Genomic DNA, 22,582 nt, shown 5'->3' with positions numbered 1-22,582 from the left:
CATGCCGTTTTGCTGAAACTCCATCTCCTCTTGCAAAGTGAATATGGTAGAATGTACAACATAGGCTCTTGAGTTCAGTATCCTATCACTTTTCACTCTTCTTTTTTTTTTTTTTTAAAGATTTTGTTTATTTGACAGAGAGAGACACATCGAGAGAGGGAAAGAAGCAGGGGGAGTGGGAGAGGGAGAAGCAGGCTTCCCGCCGAGCAGGGAGCCCGACACGGGGCTCAATCCCAGGATCCCAGGGCCCTGGGATCATGACCCGAGCCAAAGGCAGACGCTTAATGACTGAGCCATCCCGGTGCCCCCTGGCATGGAGTTTTAAGATCAGCAAAGACCCATGCCTTAGCAGTAGGAATTAGGAAACAAAGACATGAAAGCCATATATAGCAATTTCATTGGCTTCTCCCAGAGGCTCATCTAGTCCAATATGAGTGAAGCTTTGGGGGTTAAGCCAAACTTCAGACATGTTCTGATCTCCTTTTGTGACTCAGTGGCCTGAGGGGTTCCCACTACTCCCCACTCTTCCAAATACCACCTCAAAAAGCAGGCTATAACAAAGGAAACAAAGTGAAAGATTTCATCACAATTAGGATCCTCTGATATCTGAGAGCACGTAAGGTCATTTTAGGGCAGGAGGAGCGAAACTTCTCAAAAAGTCACATTTACTCAGAAAAGCTGGAAGACAGGACAGGAGTTTTGTAACTGTATGACATAATTTGGCTAACGTCGTGCATTGGGTTATACAAAATGATTCCTCATTGCCAAGTCTCAAGACTAAATTCAGTTGCCAGTGTGACTTCGGATGGTTCAGTGCTAACAATAATGAAAAGATGCCACAAAATAGTGAATTTTAAGGAGACCAAGAAATATTTCTCTAAAACATAAAGTATGCGGAATGTAAGAGTGTGTGTGTGTGTGTGTGTGTGTGTGTGTAGTGGACCAGATCCAAGAACTAAAGTGGTCCACAAACTGAAATTTGTTGAGATTGGTCTGTTGAAGTGATAATGATGAGAGCATTCTGGTAAGCTGGAGTCCTCATTCCTTCAGAACAGGACTATCACTAGCATTATTTCATACTTCATCAAGCCCTGACTGGAGCAATGTGTCATAATGGACAGGAAAGGGAAAGGGGGAAAAAGCACCATCTGTCTCTCTGGCAGATGTGCCAGGGACATTCGACGTGGGCAAAATGTCTTACGTGGTCTGTCAAAGGTTTAGGAAGTTCCATATGATTTTCAAGGATCTCATCCCAGAGAGAAATCAATTCAATTTAATAAGCATCTTTTCTGAGTTAGCTGGGTACTTAGGGCATACAAAAAATAAATAAAACTAGGTCCCTCTTCTAATAAGCTAAGTTTTCAAAGCTAAATTATTTGAGTACAATCTTCAAATTTTTTGCCATATCATCTGTATTTTTACTTAATATTTTTCTAACATTATTATTTACTCAATAATTTTCTATTCTATTGACCTACTTTAGCCATGTCTTAAAGGATATCTGGGAAATCATGGAGTTGATGTTCTAGATATATATTTTCAAGTACTTGTGTGTACATATATTTCTAATGTACATTTTTAAATAAACACAATTTTTATATTTTTACATGTCCTTTTCTTAGATTACCTAAAATAATCTTTGTACCCCACTATGAGAATGATAATAGTAAGGAATACTCAAAGAAAATATTTTGCAAGGGCAGAACAGGTCAGATGATAGAGACACAAAGAAAGTGTTACAGGAAATCATAGGAAAAAGAGTTTAATTTTGATTGGTGCATCTAGGAGGCCTATTTAAAAGACTTGGTATTTGAGGAGGTTTTAAAGATATCTAAGTCTGTGATAATTTTTTAACAGTACAGAACATGGAAAATGGTAGGATTTGACAAAGCTCAGTGGTTGGTGAGTGCAGAGATATTCCTATATTATTTCTCTGTATGCTTGAAACATTTCACCATAACAATAGTAAAGTGTCTAGGATTTGGAGAAGAGAAAAGCATTCCACGCAGAAGAGAAAGTATGAATGAAAGCACAGAATCCTGGGGGAGCCTGGGTAGCTCGGTTGGTTAAGTGTCAAGACTTTTGGGCTCAGCTCAGGTCTTGATCTCAGGGTTCTGAGTTCAAACCTCATGTTAGGCTCCACAATGGGTGTGGAGCCTACTTTTAAAAAAAAGAAAGAAAGCACAGAATCCTGGAATTCCAGCTGGGTGGTTTAGTCAAAGGTCTAGTCAAAGGTGAGTCTTGGGGCCCCTGGGTGGCTCAGCTGGTTGAGCATACGACTCCTGGTTTCAGCTCAGGTCATGAGAAGGAGATCCGAGTTGGGCTCCTAGCTCGGCAGGGAGTTGGCTTATCCTCTCCCTCTGTGCTACGTGCCCCCCAACGCCTCCCCCCACCGCCGCTTATGCACACACTCGCGTTCTCTAATAAATAAATAAATCTTAAAAAAAAAGAAAAGAAAGGTGAGCGCTGGAAAATTAAGATGCTGCCAGATCATGCAGGACCCTGGTTAAATGGTCCTAAGAGTCTGCGGGTGAGGGAAAACATTAGAGGATTCTGACAATGTATAATCAGAGTAGCAGATTAGGAATAGAATTCTAAGAGAAATTTATAAAATGGGGAGAGCCCAGATTAGGAAAGATCATATAATGATTCAGGTGAAAATACAGTGGTCTACCTAAGTTTCATAATATCCTGATTTTTTTTTCCTTATTCTGCCAGCTTGCATTCTATTTTTACGAAGGAAAAAAAAAATCCAGGGCTCCTGGCTGGTTCAGTTGGTAGAGCATGTGACTCCTAATCTCAGGGTTGTGAGTTTTTGAGCCCAATGATGGGTGTGGAGCCTACTTGAAAGAAAGAAAGAGAGAGAGAGACAGAGAAAGAACAAAATTCATTCCCACTGGGCAGTCATATTTCCTCCTTCTTAGCCCAGATCCTCTGGTCTCATCCAACTATATTGAAGACCAGGGGTTTGTAAACTTCCTCTGTAAATGGTCAGATAGTAAATATTTTAGGTTTTGTAGGCCATACAGTCATTGCTGTAACTACTTAACTCCATTATAGTGAGAAAAGCAGCCACAGATAATACATATGAGTGGGTGTGGCTATATTCCAATAAAACTTTATTTATAGAGACTGAAATTTAAATTTTAGATAATTTTCATGTACCATGAAATATTTTTCTCAACATGTTAAAAATGTAAAAAACCATTCTTAGTTTTTAGACTATAGAAAAATTGGCTTCAGATTAGAGAAATGCAAAATAAAACCACGATGAGATACCACTTCTCACCCCCTAGATGGCTTTATAAAAAAGATAATAGCATTTCTTGGCAAAACTGGAACCCTCACACATTACTGGTGAGAATGTGAAATGTCACAGCAGCCTTGGAAAACAGTCTGGCAGTTCCTTGAAAGGTTAAACACAGAGTTACCCTATGATCCAGCAATCCTACTTCTAGGTATATACCCAAGAGAAATGAAAACATATATCCACACAAAATATCATATACAAATGTTCATGGCAGCATTACTCATAACCAAAGTGTACTCATCCATAAAATAAATTATTTGGTAATAAAAAGAAATGAAGTACTGATGTGCTACAATATGGCTGAATCCTAAAAACATGCAAAGTGAAGGAAACCAGTCCTAAAGGACCACATATTATATGATTTCACTTACATGAAATGTCAGAATAGGTAAATCTATAAAGAAAAAAGTAGATTAGTGATTACTTACAGTTAGAAGGGACAGGGGAAGTGACTGCTTATGGGTGTGGGATTTGGGGGGTATGATGACACTGTTACAAAATTAATTGTGGTGATGGTAGCAAAACTCAGTAAATATACTAAAAACCAATGAATTGTACACTTTAAAAGGGGGAGCTGATGGTATGTGAATGATATCTCAATAAAGCTGTTAAAGAATAAATATTAACAGGCTACAGACTCCTTGGTCCTGCAGGTTTGCTAGCTCTGGTATAGATACCAGATAAACTGGTTCCTCTCAGATGCCTACTAGTGGATTCAGCTATTTAAACTTGGAAAATTGAATTTAGAAGAGCTGGAAGATGACTGTAGTCAGACGGGCCTTTGTTGTTGGTACTTGGGGGTAAGGGGGTCTAGATGTCTTATAGATGTGTGATGTAAGCAATGATAAACTCCTGTTGACCTGGTGGTTTGTAATTAAAGCCAGGAACTCAACCCACATGCTCAGATACACTCAGACTCATGTTATTTCCAGTATTGGGTTCTTGCATAGACACTAGGCTGTGAAGACCTTCACTTGGCCCCAGCCAAGCTTCTCAAGGAAGCAATCATTTTGTCTATTTCTCTTTTTTTAGACCAGCTGGCTAGTTAGCTGAAATTCTTCAATCTAAATTTTTCTTCTTACTTAAAAAAAAAATTTTTTTTTTTTTAAAAAGGGGAGCTTGCCTGCCTCAGTCGGTGGACCATGTGACTCTTGATCTTGATGTTGGGTGCAGAGATTACTTAAGAATAAAATCTTAAAAAAAAAAAAGTAAAATAAAATAAAATAAAATAAAATAAAATACTGGTGAAAGCTTGACTGGAGGAGCACTTATTTTAGGAATAATGCTTTTAAGAGCCGAGGAAAGTTGTAACCCAGGACTGCTACCCATGTACTGGTCAGAATAAAGACTGTCCCAAATTTTGTAAAGGACAATCTTATCCACTTCTCTTAAATTCTTAGAATCTCCCAAGTGAGATATTACAAACCTTCTTCAGGAAGACTAAAAATTTTAGGAAATAAAGCACATAGCAGGGTTTCTGCTTTCAAGAGGTTAGTTTCTCAAATGATTTCCAGGCTCAATTCTTAGATAATTTGTGTTCCATTTCCTCTCTCTTTATGCCTTGCAGGTGGTGATAGCTAATTTAAAAAAAAAAAGAAAGGAAGAGAATCTTTGGTTTTATCATTATGTGTCAAGAAGACGTCATCTGTAGAAAAAAACATTTAATATTATGCAGAAAGTACAGCCCCAAGACTCTACGAAGACTTTTGTCTCGTACTCAAATGGATGAATGGATGGAACTGCCACCTTTTAGTAATGTAGGCAAGAACGAAGGAATGAATTATGGGAGGAGCTAAGAATTCAATGATATATACATACTTAAGGAAAAAATACTCAAAAGATCTTCTTTGAAGAGCACAAGATATGAATTTTAATGATGCTAATGGTGTCACTAAAAGAACCAAATAAATCTGTGATCATTTAAAACACAAAGGAAGAGTCTAAATGAATGCTCCAATCTCCTACAGAATTGACTAGAAAGAAAATGTTGACAAAGATACAGTTCCAATCTAGTTCTGGAGCTCAAATAATGTTAATATATGAAAACAACATTTTTATTTTATTAAGAAAAATGATTTAAAAATTTGTTGGAGTTCAAAGTCAAGCAGAGAAAGTCAATTATCATCATATGGTTTCACTTATTTGTGGAACATAAGGAATAACATGGAGGACATTAGGAGAAGGAAGGGAAAAATGGGGGGAGAATTGGAGGGAGAGATGAACCATGAGAGACTATGGACTCTGAGAAACAGGGTTTTAGAGGGGAGGGGGGAGGGGGGATTGGTTAGCCCGGTGATGGGTATTAAGGAGGGCACATACTGCATGGAGCACTGGATGTTATATGAAAACAATGGATTGTGGATCACCACATCAAAAACAAATGATGTATTGTATGGTGACTAACATAATATAATAAAATTTAAAAAAATAAAAAATAAAAAAAATTTGTTGGGAGTTCATAGTATAGCATTAGAAAAATTAATTACCATAATTATTTCAGCAACTAGTTACTGAGTATCAACTATGTGCTAGTCACTGTAAAGAATAAGAAGACCCAGTGCCCATCTTCGAGAAGCTTACTATATAGCAGGGGGAATAGGTTAACCACAGAAATAATTATAACATAAGGTGGTTGATAATAAATGACCAGGAGGTTCGAAGTTTTGTGAGTTATCAGGAGAAAAGGCTTTTCTCTTATTGAAATAATCAATAAAATTCTCATGAAGGAAGCAGCATTTGAGATGAGAAACAGTAACATTTTCATAGTCTGGGATATGAGAGAAGAGCATTCTAGGTGGTGGTACCACAACAACAAAGCACAGAAGTGGGAAAGCAGGAGAGGTTTTTGGCAAACAGAATGGCTATTTGCCAGAGTATAAACTACTATATATATATATATTTTATTTTATTTATTTATTTTTTAAAGATTTTATTTATTTGACACACAGAGAGAGAAAGAGCACACAAGCTGGGGGGAGGGGCAGAGGGAGAGGGAGAAACAGGCTCCCCGTGAGCAAGGAGCCCAATGCAGGACTTGATCCCAGGATCCTGGATCATAACCTGAGCTGAAGGCAGATGCTTAACCAACTGAGCCACCCAGGCGCCTCTCTCTCTCTCTCTCTCTCTCTATATATATATATATATTTTTTTTTTTTTAGAAGGAAGACAGTAGGAAATACAAATACAACTGGAAAAGTAGGTAGGAGTCAGAGTATGAAGAGCTTTTCATTCATTCATTCATTCATTCACTCATTCAACAAACATTCACTGAGCACCTGTGCCTACCATTGCGCTAAACACATTGGCAAAAAAAAAAATCGATAGGAGATTTGAATGCTATAACCACATCAACTGTGTATTTGTTGACTTTCACAACTAGAGGCCTAACCATTCCTTTGACAAAATGAAGTCACGTTATTTGTCTGCTCCCCAAATTTCATACGGAATTAGTCCAGTTATCAACGGTGGTGGTCTGAATCTATGTAAACAGATAATGCCTTTCTCTCTGTCTCACAGGAATTCAAAAGTAATTTTGAGGAAGAAAGAAACACATTTGCGACCAATTATACTTTCAAGTTACACTCTAGTTTCAAGGAACTAGGTCAAATTCCTTAGCAGGTTTGGAAGGATTTAACCTGTTCCTCTCTGGGGGTAGTCACTGCTGTAGCTTTTGCACATGAGGCTGGTCCTGCTCAGTTTGTCCCAGAGAGGGTGACAGCATTATGATAATCATGCCTCCGTGGCTGACCCACCAAACTGGCCAAATTTGGGCTTTATCAACAGGAAGCTACTGCTAAAGAATTCCAAAGACAAATTCTTGCAGCTGATTTCAGTCTTGAACATGATTAGAATATCAGTCTGTAAACTGAAGGTTGGCACACTTTGAAGATCCGTTGAAACTGTAGGAACGCAGATTTTAAAGCAGCAAACCTGGGCATGCTGGCTATTAAAATAAAGAGGGTGTGTCTACGTTTAAATACTTTTAAAAGAAAATGTGAAATAACAAAATGTTAAGAATAGAAATGGAAGTAACTGAAATGCAGAGCAATTATACAGATGACGATGAAAATGCAATGTAAGAATGTATTAGAGAAAAGACTAGAGTAAAAGATTATCATTAGTTCAAGGGACTATAATAAGGAGACTTCCCAGGCTGAGTGTGAATTGGGTGTCAGTGGGGTTAGGGGCTAAAAAAGCTTTCTCAGTGTGAAGCCAGAATGGTGGAACTCCTTGTCCTCGGGGTATTCACCCAGGCCTCATATTAAACACCGCGGGAACCGCTGCCAAAGTTGTGTTCGTACTCAGGAACAGCGCTGCGTGCAAGTCCTACGCAAAGCTTCCGGGCCTCGAAAGGCCTCACGTTTCTACCTATACTGTCCTACTTACCACTCCTGTGTTAGTCTTCCAATAATTCAGTATCTGAGAATACCCAATCACTGTCCTTTCACCCCCTCAACCTGAAATCCATGTTGGGCCAGTGCAATCAAGAAAACGGCCTAGTTTTGATCCCCCAGACAAATGCAGGAGCCATTTTAAAAAATCAAATTTCTGGCTGGTTGACACTCTTTATAAACTGGAAAGGAAGACAGAGCAGAAACAGCTTTCATTTAATTCAGCCCATCAGTGTATATGTTTGAGTGCCTAATATATTCCTAGCATTGTGCTTGACGCTATTAGGGAGAGAAGTGTCAGAGGCTAATAGTCAGGAATACAGGGTCAGCACAATTAAATAAAGAAGGTACAAGACAGTACATGATTAGCTGTTCTCTCTCCCCTTTGGATGTCCTATGCTAAGAAGGCGCAACTTGTCAACTGCCTTGCTACCATGGCGACAGTTACTAAGAATGCACAGATCCACATCTGAACTGGTTAGAGAGTTCTATTTGTTGTTATTATTGTTTTTAAATATGTAGTTTCTCCAGTCGGATGAATAGTTCTTAATGGTGGTCTCCAATTTTCTCTATGGATTCTCTATATTTGAGTCTTTCTTTCAAGTCTATATTCTTTCCTTGAAGAAAACCGAACCAAAAGCACGTGGACCCATCTGCGCGGACCCTGCACAGTTTGGGAGTTTTTCCCCTGCTTTGGGATCAGGCTTTATTGTTTGGAATGACCTCAAGCGCCCCAGGTTTCTAAATTCATCCAATCTGTTAATATCAGGTATATTCCCCAAGGTTAAGAAAGAATCCTTGATCATGTCTTACTTGTCTTCTCTGTGTCCCACTTCATCCTAGCTGTGACCACTGTCCCCTCCTCATTTATTCCCCAAGCACCATTATATACATGTGATTGTTTACAACAGATTTTTAATGAAAGTCAGGGAATAACAGAGGAGGTAGAATAATACAGCATAGGACAGGAAATATAAGTACCTAAAAAGTTCTTCGGCCATTTTCAACACAGGGAATTTCTGTTTTTTTCTGCTGAGGGCCTGCTTGCTGCCATTTTGCTCAGACTTCCTTCTCCATCTCTTTCCCGAGCAGAAAATGAAGTCCTGCTCAGTTTGTCCCAGAGAGGGTGACAGCATTATGATAATCATGCCTCCGTGGCTGACCCACCAAACTGGCCAAATTTGGGCTTTATCAACAGGAAGCTACTGCTAAAGAATTCCAAAGACAAATTCTTGCTTTCAGGTTCAATCTCTGAAATTATATTATTCTGAGCAATGTAATTCTCATTGTCAAACCTCCTTCCATATGAACTGACCACCCCAAAAGGCCAACCTTTTATTTTCCTTCGCAAGCAAAAGCTCCATTTACCCAAGAAGTGAATTTTGCTATTCCCCTAGAATGTAAAATAGCAGCTAAAAATAACTATTTTAAAAGTTACTTATTATCTTTCCCTGTTCACATGCTTTTTGGCTTAAGTCTCCCATTTGATCTGTATTTAAGGTACTGTTTTTCTTGAGACTCTCCAAAGGACAGATGTAAAGTCAAAGTTTCAGAATCATTTTGCATTGTGCATAAGCCAGTCATGGGTTTGGGAGAATTCTAGTTCTTCTTTTTTTTTTTAACTTCATTTTCTAATAAGTAATTCCTCAAAGATTCAGAAAAGCTATGGAATGATTTGTGAGTTTCTGATTGTCCTGTAAGAGATAGGGTGACGAATAAAAACGGGCTCCCTGTAGAAAACACCCTACCATATCTGGCATTATCTACAGGCCAGGAATTAGGCACCGAGCACAATTTTCCTAAAAAAAACCTTTCTCTATTCAGTCACAGGAGGAGATGCTTAGGCAGTGACCAGAACTTTGCTTTAAGGATAAGAATCTTATCTCTGGGGGCGCCTGGGTGGCTCAGTCGTTAAGCGTCTGCCTTCGGCTCAGGTCATGATCCCAGGGTCCTGGGATCGAGCCCCGCGTCGGGCTCCCTGCTCAGTGGGAAGCCTGCTTCTCCCTCTCCCACTCCCCCTGCTTGTGTTCCCTCTCTCGCTGTCTCTCTCTGTCAAATAAAAAATAAAATCTTAAAAAAAAAAAGATAACACATGTAAAATGCCTAGCACAGAGACGCCTGTGTGGCTCACTCAGGTGAGCGTCCAACTCCTGATTTCGGCTCAGGTCATGATCTGAGGGTCGTGGGATTGAGCCTTGTGTTGAGCTCCGCAGTTGGTGGAGAGTCAGCTTGAGATTCTTTCCTTCTGCCCCTTCCCCCCTCACGCTTGCTCTCTCTCTAAAAACAAATAAATAAAATTTTATTTTATTTTTTTAAAGATTTTATTTATTTATTTGACAGAGAGGGACAGAGCGAGAGAGGGAACACAAGCAGGCGGAGTGGGAGAGGGAGAAGCAGGCCTCCCGCTGAGCAGGGAGCCTGAGCAGGGCTCGATTCCAGGACCCTAGGACCATGACCTGAGCCGAAGGCAGACGCTTAACAACTGAGCCACCCAGGCACCCCTAAATAAAATTTTAAAATGCCTATAACACAATGTCTGGAACATCAGCTGCCACCATGGTCACAATCACCACCCCCACCACCATCATCATCATCATCGCTAAGAGTACAGATTTTGGTATTAGTCAGACCCTGATGGGAGTCCCAGTTTTGCCACTTGGTGTAACTGTAGGTAACCTACTTACCTGGCCTGAGCCCCAGTTTCTTCATCTATAAAATGGGAATAAAAATAGTGTCTACCTAATACGATAGTTGTGAGGAATATACATACACTCACTTGAGTGTATATACTTAAACACATATGTTGAAACTGTTCAAACATTAGCTGTTCCATAGTATTTATTAACCTAAAGAAGTACACAGGGTCAAATAAGAATACACACACATACAGCCTTGGTGGAATTTCTCTTTGCTCAGCCCAAATGAAAGCTAGAACGTTCACATGTACTGAACTTTCACTGTATACAGATATCAGCACACAAGAATATGGAATGATAAAAACAGGAGAAGAGATGCTATTTGCGATGTTATAACCCGGAAACGGTTATTCTCAACAAGAATACGCCAATTACTTACACAAGAATGAGTAAGACTGAGTTGGCGCTTTCAAGGAGCTTGCAATCTAGTGGAGGAAGAAAGCAGGCTATTATGATGCGGAGTGGCCCGCGAATGGCAGAGGTAGAGCTTAGAGCTACAGAGGCTCACAAAAGGGCATCCTATCTGGTAATGGTGGAGGTAGGGAAGGGAGTGTCAGAGAAGGTTTCTCAAATAAAAGAATAAGGTGTTGGCCAAAGATGAGAAGAGTTGGAAAGAGCCTGAAGCCACAAACCAGCTGTGGTGGGTGCTCTGAACTGGCTCTCAGCATCCACTTCAAACCTCTAGGTGTGTTTTCAGATCCTGCAGGGGCTAAAGAAGGAAAAACCACATTTCCCCCATCTCCCCGCAGCGAGGGTTCTGCTTTTGCCAATTAGAAGCACTTGAAAGGTGGATCCAAGGCTGGAGCCGTCCGCTTTGTTTCTGCTGCAAACTCACCGGTGGGCCCATCGGGCTTTCCTGTGTCATTATTTCAGTGTCTAGGTACTAACTCCCTGGGTGTTGAGAGGTCATCAGAGGGGCAGCAGTGCTTCCTGACGTTGGATCACAGCTACAGTGGCATGTCTTTGAACTGTACAGTACCAATGGAATCCATTGATTGCCACCTTTCTGATTATTGCAGAGGTAGCAGCTCCCCCAGTAGGCCAGAACATCAGTCTTGTCCTAGGAATCATTCCTGGAGACCCCCTAAGGGACCCAAGCACCCTATCCAATGATTTGCTAAGCTCCTGATTTCCTGTATTAAATCCCTTTTTGCTTAAAATGGTGTGAGTGGTTCCTATTTCTTGCACCTAACATCAACAAAACACAAAAATGTAAAACAGGCCATGAATAATATAGCTCGTGGGGGTTAGTAAACTTCTTCTGTAATGGGCCAAGAGAGTAAATATTTTAAGCGTTGTGGGCCACTCATGATCTTCACCTCCCCTTCCTTCCCCTCCTAAGTATATTCACATTGTTGTGCAGCCATCTCCAGAACATTTTCATTTTGCAAAACTGAAACTCTACACTTCTTACATAGTCCTTCCCCATTCCCTCTCCCTTTCCCCTTCTCTCCTGGCCCCTGGCAACCACCATTCTACTCTGTCTCTATCAATTTGACTACTCTGGATACCTCATGTAAGTGGAATCACACGGGATTTGATTTTCTGTGACAAGCTCATTTCACCTAGCATAACGTCCTCAAAATCCATGCTGTAGCATGTGACAGGATTTCCTTCCTTCCTTTGTAAGGCTGAATAATATTCCATTGTATGGATATGACACATTTTGTTTATCCATTCCTCTGTTTAGGGACAATTGGGTTGCCCCCACCTCTTGGCTATTGTGTATAGTGCTGTTATAAACATGGGTACGTAAATCTCTTCAAGATCTTGCTTTCAATTCTTTTGGATGTACACCCAGAAGTGGGATTGCTGGGTCATATGCTAATTCTAATTTTTAATTTTTTGAGGAATCACTACACTGTTTTCCATAGGGGCTGCACTACTTTACATTCCTACCAGCAGTGCAAAAGGGTTCCAATCTCTCCACATCCTTGTTAACACCTGTTATTTTCTGATTTTTTTTTATATATATATTTTTTTAAGATTTTATTTATTTATTCATGAGAGACAGAGAGAGAGAGAGAGAGAAGCAGAGGGAGAAGCAGGCTCCCAAGGAGCAGGGAGCCCGATGCGGGACTCGATCCCAGGACCCTGGGATCATGACCTGAGCCGAAGGCAGACGCTTAACCGTCTGAGCCACCCAGGCGCCCTATTTTCTGATTTTTTGATAGTAGCTATCCTAATGAGTAGGAGGTGATATTTCACTGTGGTTTTGATTTGCACTTCCCTAATGATTGTGACATTGAGCATCGTTTCTTTTAAAAAAAAAATTTTTTTTTAAGATTTTTATTTATTTATTTGACAGAGAAAGACATAGCGAGAGAGGGAACACAAGCAGGGGGAATGGGAGAGGGAGAAGCAGGCTTCCCGCTGAGCAGGGAGCCCAATGTAGGGCTCGATCCCAGGACCCTGGAATCATGACCTGAGCCAAAGGCAGACTCTTAACGACTGAGCCACCCAGGTGCCCCTGAGCATCGTTTTTCTTTTCTTTTAAAGATTTTATTTGTCAGAGAGAGAGACAGAGAGACAGAGAGCACAAGCAGGGGGAGCAGCAGAGGGAGATGGAGAAGCGGGCTCCCCACTGAGCAAGGAGCCCGATGCAGGACTTGATCCCAGGACCCTGAGACCATGACCTGAGCAGAAGGCAGATGCTTAACCAACGGAGCCACGCAGGTGTCCCTGAGCATCATTTCATATGCTTGTTGCCCATTTGTGTATCTTCTTTGTCCATTTTGAAACTGGGATATATGGGGCACCTGGCTGGCTCAGAGTACGCGACTCGATCTCAAGGTCATGAGTTCAAGCCCCATGTTGGGTGTGGAGCCTACCTAAAATTAAAAAAAGGAAAAAATAAAATTGGGATATATGTTTTTTGTTGCTGTGCCATAGGACTTCTTTATATAATGTGGATATCGCACCCTTATCAGATGTATGATTTCCTTAGGTTGCTTTTTCACTCTGTTGCTTATGCCAGCTCAGTTTTAGTCTATGCTCATCAATGGCAATGTAGTCTGGAGCAACCTGCAAGCAGTCTGGTCAGATCTGGAGCTATCTTCCCTCCTAAAGACACTAATAGGAATGAGCCAGGACATCTTTAACTTGCGACACTTCAGCTCCTAGATACTCTGATTCACTACGATATCAAAAAAGCATCCCCATGCCTTTACTTTGAACCAGAACCAGCCAACTTGAGGTTTCTGGGACTGCAGAATTAGAAACAGCCTCAAGACTGTGTAAGTGGGAGTCATGGAAATAGACTCACCGGATTCAGGTTTTGCACTGTCAAGTGCCTGACACTAGAAAGCTGAAATCAAACACAATTTCGATATCTATTTTGCAATTTAACACTGCTCTTTTTACTTCAAATGGTAGTTTAGTTCAGCTTCTTTGATTCTCCATGTTTATTCTGAGAGGATAAAATATCCTAACTCTAAAGATATTAATGATTTCCACTCAAATATATGGAGAGTTAATTCATGACTTAGTCTAAAATACACTCCAGTTCACATAATACTTGCTCCAAAAAACCTTGCTGATTCTGTATTAGTGGATGTGAACACCATGGCATAGTGTATTTGCTAAAATATCCTATTTGAAGAGATAAGTTTCTGGTGTACAAAAGGTCTATTTCCTCTCCCAAATACTGTTGTCTTTTGGAAAAATTTAGGAAGTCTATGTATGCTATTTTTCTGGTCTTCACAAAAAGAAAGTGGGAAGGTTAAGGACAGAGCTGCATATGGTCAAGGAGAAGAAACGTTGTAAATGCAGGGTCCTAATTCTCTTCCTGATTTTTATGTTAAGTTGTTGCTATTCAAGTATTTACCCACAATGTTCATCACTGCATTACTTCTATCATGAATGTCAGGAACAGTGACGTTTATAAATGATTTTAGCTGTAAGTAACAGAAAATCCAAACACAAGTAGGTTAAAAAAAAAGTTATCTTTCTCATCATAACAAGAAATCCAAAGATAGGTCATTGCTGGCATTGGTTTAAATGCTCAATTTTCTCAAGGTCAAAAGCCTTGAATTTTCTTGACTTTTCCCTCATGGATGAAAGATGGCTACTACAACCCTAGACGTCTCACTGCTCACAAAGCAGAAAGAATAAGCAAGAAATGGTACCAATTTTGGCTGTCCCATTTTATTTGGAAGGCAATACATGTATACCTCCCTTTCCTGGAACTTCCGCCTCAACCTCAGTAATCTTCAGCTTACTTCCTGATGGTTGGAACTGATACCAGCCCTAGGTGTAAGTAAGATGAGGAAAACAAAATATATGGGAATATTTGGTTTTCCTATCCTAAAGGCAGGCAAGTAGGAGGAAAATTGGGAATGGGTGTTGGCCTGCTGAGTTCTAGGGTCTGCCACAGTGAAAACCAGGAAACACCAAAATATCTGCAAATACAAGATTAACTGACTATGATGTGCCATATGAATTCCACATGGCTGTTAAAAATTGTGGTACAGACGGGCGCCTGGCTGGCTCAGTCGGAAGAGCTTGTGACTCTTGATCTTGGGGTCGTGAGTTTGAGCCCCACGTTGTATAGAGGTTATTTAAATAAATAAAACTTAGGGGCACCTGGGTGGTTCAGTCATTAAGCGTCTGCCTTTGGCTCAGGTCATGATCCCCGGGGTCCTGGGATCAAGCCCTGCGTTGGGCTCCCTGCTCGGTGGGGAGCCTGCTTCTCCCTCTCCCGCTCCCCCTGCTTGTGTTCTCTCTCTCTCTCTGTCAAATAAATGGATAAAAGCTTTAAAAAAAAAAAAACAAAAAAAATTGTACGGAAAGATACTTAGGTGTATGCAAAATTATTCATAAAAATGTTATCAACTAAAAAATTAAAATATAAAACAATAGGTAAGAAAACATCAAATTTGTTGGGGTGAAAAAAGTTTAGACAGATTTTAAAAACTGACACAGACATCTGCAAAAAGAAAAAAAACCGGAACTCATGTTCTGAAAATAATGACTTAGGTTGGGTTTTCTAGGAAACAGACTCTGAGGCAGGGATTTGCATGCAGGTGGTTTACTCATGAGTCCTCTCAGGAACAGCACCTATGAGGGAAGCAGGATTGGGCAGAGGAAGGTGAACTGCAGGGCACTTGCCACAGAGGCTTTAACTGGTCCCATGGGAAATTCTAAAGCCGAATGTCCCAGATTGTTATAATTGAGGGACTGTGCCTTGTACCTCCACAACTGACCAGTCATTGGATTTGAGCTGCCCCAAGGGAGTGAACATGACCTAGGATGAGGCAGCTTCCTTCACAGAAGGCAATTTTGGAGAGAAATGCAACTGTGAGTCATCAGCAGCCAACACTCCTGGCAGCTAATATCTTGGGATCTGGGCAGCACACTACAGCATCCACCAGAAATGTCAACAACGATTATCTCTGGGTTTGGGGATTAAGGTTGGTTTTCTCTCTCTCTCTCTTTTTTTTATGTTTTCCAAATTTTCCACAACAAATATAGTATTTACGAGTTAATTCACATGAAGCACTTAGCACAATTCCTGGAATGCATTTAAGTACTCAATAAATTTAGTTACAATTATTTTTTATTTAGAAATATATACATATAAAACATTATAAAGAGAAAGCACAAATGTGAATATTGTCAAGAATAAAGTATGAAATAGGATTAAAATAATAATAGACCTTGCCGTTCATTTTGGCTTATTTTGTTTCATCCATGAAATTCTTTATGATATTGCTTCTTTCCACCATTGTCCCATTGAACTTTTTATAATGATGGAAATTTTGGTATCAGTGCCATCCAGTATGGTAGCCACGAGCCATGGGTGGTTACTGAGCATTTAAAATGTGGCTAATGCAAATGAAGAACCAAATTCCAAATTTTATTTAGTTTCAATTCATTTAAATGTAAATAGCAACATACTGCTAATGGCTACCGAATATTGGACAATGCAGTGCTATACCAATACTAGTCAATGGTTATTTAGAGAAAAGACCTGAAATATTCTTTCTCTCTTTAAGCTTGGATTAGTTTCTCAACTCATCACCCTGTATAATCTCCTAATCTTGATTTCAAAATCGTATTATATATAGATATGTAGAAAAACAAAATGGGAAGATTTAATTGTAACAAAAGGTCGCATGTGCTTTTTTGTGTGTGGGGTGGTGTTTTTTTTTTGTCAGACTTTTTTTTTTTTTTTTTAAGTAATCTCTCCACCCATTGTGGGGCTCGAACTCACAACCCTGAGATCAAGAGTTACATGCTTTTCCAACTGAGACAGCCAGGTAGGTGTCCCTGGTCAGACTTTTTTTTTTTACATACAACAAGGAAGGTAATTTAGTTGAAAGTTAGGTGCTAAAGAGCTGTATAATATATCACTAATTGTCTGCTATTTTTTAGTAAATATTCTGAAAAGAAAATGAAGGAGGTTGTTCCATATCAAACATCTGGTTCCTCTTGGTAAACGGAAAAAGACTTCTCACTGAAATCATACCTTTCAACCATACTGTCAATACAGTAAGGGAGATACCTACAGAAACAATTTTGAAAATGCCTGAATAACAATGTGGAAGTCTCTTACCTCTCAGGTGGGAGGCATATGTATGGGGATAAGTCACTAACATAATCCAGGCTCGCGGAAGGAAAGAGACACAGATCTTGGTTTGCATCCCAGCCCTGTCAGTTACTGTGTGTACTTTGGACACATTACTTAATTACTCCACAATCAAAGGGTGATAACTACACCTCTGAAGGTTTGTTGGAAGATTAGTGAGATGTAAAGCACCTGGCACAAAGTAAGTGCTAAATCAATGAGCTTTATTATTATGTCAATATTATGTCAAGAAAATAGAACAGCAAAAGGGAAGTGAGCCCAAATAATATAAAATCTGGGCAATAATTAACTGGCATAATCATTAAGTTGTAAAATTATTGCTGGTATATGTTACTGTATGTGTCTATCGACCCACACGTAAAATTTAGTCCACTGTTTTATCAGATAAATGACAAGAATGGATGCTTGAATAAATGAACGAATCACCACCTTGCCCTGTTGTTAATGTTCTTTTGCCCCCAAAATGGGTTGTTATCACTAAAATGTTGGTTTTTTTTTTTAAGATTTTATTTATTTGACAGAGAGAGCGAGAGAGGGAACACAAGCAGGGGGAGTGGGAGAGGGAGAAGCAGGCTTCCCACCAAGCAGGGAGCCCGATGCAGGGCTTGATCCCAGGACCCTGGGATCATGACCTGAGCTGAAGGCAGACGCTTAATGACTGAGCTACCCAGGTGCCCCACTAAAATGGTTTTGTCACTGGTACTGTCACTAGGGAAATTTTCAAAGAAGTTGTAAAGAGCAGTATCAAATTAATTGTCTTGAACAGAATTGTTTTTCTAGACTTAATAGGAGAGATCATGGCTGAAATTAAGATACTTTTTTTTTTTAAAGATTTTATTTATGGAGGCGCCTGGGTGGCTCAGTCGTTAAGCGTCTGCCTTCAGCTCAGGTCATGATCCCGGGGTCCTGGGATCAAGCCCCACATCGGGCTCCCTGCTCGGCAGGAAGCCTGCTTCTCCCTCTCCCCCTCCCCCTGCTTGTGTTCCCTCTCTCGCTGTGTCTCTCTCTCTGCCAAATAAATAAATAAATAAAAAAATCTTAAAAAAAAAAAAAAGATTTTATTTATTCATTTGAGACACAGAGATACAGAGAGAGAGAGAGAGCACAAGCAGGGAGAGCGGCAGGCAGAGGGAGAGGGAGAAGCAGACTCCCCACTGAGCCAAGAGCCTGACGTGGGGCTCGATCCCAGGACCCCGGGACTATGACCTGAGCCGAAGGCAGATGCTCAACTGACTGAGCCACCCAGGTGCCCCAAGATACTTTTTTTAAAAGATTTTATTTATTTGAGAGAGAGAGAGAGAGCATGAGGAGCAGGGAGGGGCAGAGCAAGAGGGAGAAGCAGACTCCCTGCTGAGCAGGGAGCCCGATGATGATGACGACGACGACGACGACAACGACGACGATGTTGCAAGGCTCGATCCCAGGGCTACAGGATCATGACCTGAGCCGAAGGAAGACACTTAACTGACTGAGCCATCCAGGCGACCCTTAAGATTTTATTTTTTAAGTGATCTCTACACCTGACGAGGGTCTCCAACTTACAACCCTGAGATCAAGAGTCACATGCTCTTCCGACTGAGCCAGCCAGGTGCCCCCAAGAAACAACTTCTTGAGCAATATTATAAAGGAACATGTAAGGGCTTCCATCCTTAGACATTTTTAAGAAGACAGACAATGCTCCAGCTGAAAATGTCATCCTCATCTGTGGTAGCCAGCCTCCAGGACAGCCTCTACTGATCTTTACTTCCCAGCACATGCCCTTCATTACTCTCCTGCCCAAATTCAATCAAGGCTGGCCCTGAATATGGCTGACGTGATGTGTGAGTTCCAAGATTGTGTCATAAAAGGCACTGCAGCTTCTGCTTCGGTCTTTCAGATCGATTACTTGCTCCAGAATAAGCCAGTTGCCATGCTGTGGGAATATTCAAGCTGTTCTGTGGAAAAGCCCATGTGGCCAACAGACTAAGCCAACTTGCCAGACATGGGAGGGAACCACCTTGGAAGTGGATTCTCCAGCTCCAAATAAGTCTTCAGACGACCACAGCCCGAGCCTACATCTGACTGCAACCTCATGAGACTGAAACAGAAATGCCCAATTGAACCCCGCCTGAATTCCTGACTCAGAAATTGAGAAATAATACACGACTTCTGTTGTTTTAAGCCACTAAGTTTGTTTTTTTTTAAAGTAATCTCCAACCCCAAAGGGGGGCTCAAACTCATGATGCTTGAAATGAAGAGTTGTATGCTCCACTGACTGAGCCAGCCAGGCTCCCCAAATACTTTCTTTTTAAAGATCTTATTTATTTATTTGAGAGAGAGAGAGAGAGTACATGTACATGAGCAGAGGGAGGGGCAAAGGGAGAGGGAGAAGCAGACTCCCCGCTGAACACAGAGCCAGACGTGGGGCTCAATCCCAGGACCCTGAGATCATGACCTGAGCTGAAGGCAGACGCTTAGCCAACTGAGCCACCCAGGCACCCCCCAAATACTTTTTTTTTTTTTTTTAAAGATTTTATTTATTTGACACAGAGAGAGAGACAGTGAGAGAGGGAATACATGCAGGAGGAGGGGAGAGGGAGAAGCAGGCCTCCTGCTGAGCAGGGAGCCCGATGCGGGGCTCAATCCCAGGACCCTGGGATCACGACCCAAGCCGAAGGCAGACACTTCACGATGAGCCACCCAGGCGCCCCCTCAAATACTTTTTTTTAAAGTAAATTCTACCCCAACGTGGGGCTTGAACTCACCACCCCAAGATCAAAAGTCACATGCTCTATTGACTGAACCCACCTAGTGCCCTTGGTGTGTAGTTTTAGGGCTATTTGATATGCAGTAAAAGATAGCTAACATATCATCAATAACAAACATTTTTTTACTACTGTACAAAGTATCCTGCTTATAGGTTGAACCATATGATCATTCAAGATAACTTCTTGCTTTATAACTTTAATGTTTTAACAGGCTGACATGTCATTAACTCTGTATCTTTTCCTATAAAATTCTTTTAAAAAATTTCTTTTATTTTTTAAAAGATTTTACTTATTTATTTAGAGAGGGGGGGGGAGGGAGAGAGAGTCTCAAGCTGACTTTGCACTGAGCAGAGTCCCTTGCAGGGTTCAGATTCCATGATCCCAAGATCACGACCTGAGCCAAAACCGAGTTGGATGCTTAACTGACTGTGCCACCCAGGTGCGTCAGATTTTATTTATTTATTTTAGAGAGAGAGAGGGTGTGCATGTGAGCGGGGGGAGGGGCAGGGGCAGGGGGAGGGGCTTTTCCTATAAAATTCTTACATGACAAGGAGAATTAGCCAATCAAATATTTAATGAACATCCACTAAGTTCAAGGTATTATTCTAGGCGCTCTGCTGATCAAAAGGTATGATAATGCTATTGATAATAAAAACAATAGTAAAAATAATGATAGACACTACTAATACTTACTAAACATGAACTTGTCTTAGAGTTCTAGACACTGTACATATATACTCTCATTTAACCTTAACGTACATTGCCAAATGTTTTCCAGAAAGGTCATACCAAGTTACACTGCATCTGCAATGTTCAAGAACAAACTCACTGCAGATGTTTACCTACCAGCACTTAAAATTTTCAAAAAAACCTGATAGGTGAAAAATAGAAGTTTAATCTGCATTTCTATGATTACTAGATCTTAAAATGTTAAGCACATTAAAGTTCTGTCTGACATATGTTACAATGTTGTCATTGTGTTTTTCTGACATTTTTATAGTCAAGTCAATCTCTTCCTTTGTAATTTCTTCCAACTGTTTTATAATTCAAAGGCTCTTTCCTATCCCTAGATCAATTAAATTTTCACTTGCATTTGTTTTCTAGTTTGTTTAAGGTTTTGTTTTTTACCCATGTAGTTATTTTTTGTGGCAGGACATAGGAGTTTTTTTCCCCCCATAATCATGTCTCCTTCACTATTAAGTTTTTCTTTCCCCATTGATTTATGATGCCACCTTTATTATCTTAGTAATTCTTACATTACTTGGGTATGTTTATGAGCTTTATAACCCTTTTTCATTGTCTGTTGGTTTAATGTTAGTACTACGCTTTTTTTTTTTTTTAGATTTATTTATTTATGAGGGAGCGGGGAGGGGGCAGAGGGAGAGAGAATCTCCAGCAGACACCCTGCTGAGCGCAGAGCCCACTGTGGGGCTTGATCTCCAACCCTGAGATCATGACCTGAGCCGAAACCAAGAATGGCTTAACCGGGACTAAGCCACCCAGGTGCCCCTGTACTACCTTTTTTTTTTGATTACTAACTTCTACTCATTCATTAAAAACCATCACATTCTCCTCCTGGAAGCCTCCCTGATTCTTCCAAAAAGATATGAATGCTGCCTCCCTTTTCACCTTCATAACATATAAAATTCTCCTTTGTATCACAGTTAACAGGGTTGATTTTATCCAATTATACTTTTGAGAGCAGGAAACAGGTGTACTATATATTCATTAAAATTAGATTATAGGATTTGCATTAAAAGGTAGTGACGGCCAAACAGGTCTGGTTTGACAAAAAAATGAAAACAAACAGTTTCCTCATTTCAACAAATACCGTTGTGCTATCCATTATGAAAAGATTATAAAGGTGAGTGAACCCTAGATTCTGCCTTAGGGAGTTCGCCACTTAGGGCAAAGAGACATGTGAACATACGTGATTAAATAGTATGACTAGAGTAAAATAATCATGCGCAAGGAAGGAGAAAGGAAAAAAACTAACTGAGCAAGTAGTGGGCAGAGTCTCATAGTGGGCATACCTATGAGCTGGGTTTATGGTGGTGCTTCTTAAATGTGAAAGGAATTTGTAATTAATTTGAATGACAGAGTGCATCAATTCAGAACCTTTAACCGGAGTTACATTAATTTATCCTTCTTCGGAGAACTTTTTAAGGAAGCCTAAAGTAGTCTGGGTAGTATGGGCAAGCTGACGAGCTCTGCTTGGAAGCTGTTTCCTTAGCGCGAATCTGAGATGCCTTGCACAGGATACAGGTGCGAATAGATGCAAAGTGCGTGATTGGGTGAAAATCAGACATGGGGATAAGATATAAACCTTTACCAGTACCAGGTACTATAATCTACTTACTTGGCAGTAGTTTAAAAGCTGTGAGAACTGAGTCCTTGTGAGAGAACACAGTTCCAGCCACTAGCCTCACCGCTCAGCGCCCCCGGCAGGCCCAAGGCAAGCCCAAGGCAAGCATAGGCCCGCCCAGGCTAGATGTCAGAGCAAGAACTACTGACGTCATGTGAGCGTGACGTCACCAGCACTGACGCAGTCTCACAGGGAGGGGCCTCTCAGCTCACCTCAGAGCGCAGTCAGGTCTGCGGAGCAGCGGGTTGACCGTCTTGCGTTCTGCCCCAAAGGTCCGAATAGTCAGCGCTGCGGGAACGGAAGAGCCGAAGCTGCTCAGGAGCTGAAGACGGGCCACTTCCCTCCTTCCTTGGCCCTTACCGGTGTCCTCTAAGGCCCAGGCGCGGTCCAGGCAGCAGCGCGCTCACGAGCCCGTCGCTTGCGGCGGTCACGCGCACGCACGCTGGTGCGCACGTTCCCTGAGAACCCGGAAGTGCGAGGGAGA

At 40.9% G+C, this 22,582-nt stretch overlaps 1 long non-coding RNA gene across 3 annotated transcripts in view; it reads right to left on the bottom strand.

The window, feature by feature from the left end:
* LOC118524713 (uncharacterized) overlaps positions 1-22,446 on the bottom strand; it is a 127,110-nt gene extending 104,664 nt beyond the window's left edge. For all 3 annotated transcript variants that reach the window (XR_013449257.1, XR_013449258.1, XR_013449259.1), the window contains exon 1: positions 22,311-22,446. This is a non-coding gene — a long non-coding RNA (uncharacterized LOC118524713). The remainder of the gene's footprint in view (positions 1-22,310) is intronic.
* Between the last annotated feature and the right edge of the window lie 136 nt (positions 22,447-22,582).

This window comes from Halichoerus grypus, chromosome 6 (assembly GCF_964656455.1).
Source record: "Halichoerus grypus chromosome 6, mHalGry1.hap1.1, whole genome shotgun sequence".
Taxonomy (NCBI): Eukaryota; Metazoa; Chordata; class Mammalia; order Carnivora; family Phocidae; genus Halichoerus; species Halichoerus grypus.
Note: the sequence above shows the minus strand (reverse complement) of the source record. Positions and strands in the feature narration are given on the sequence as shown.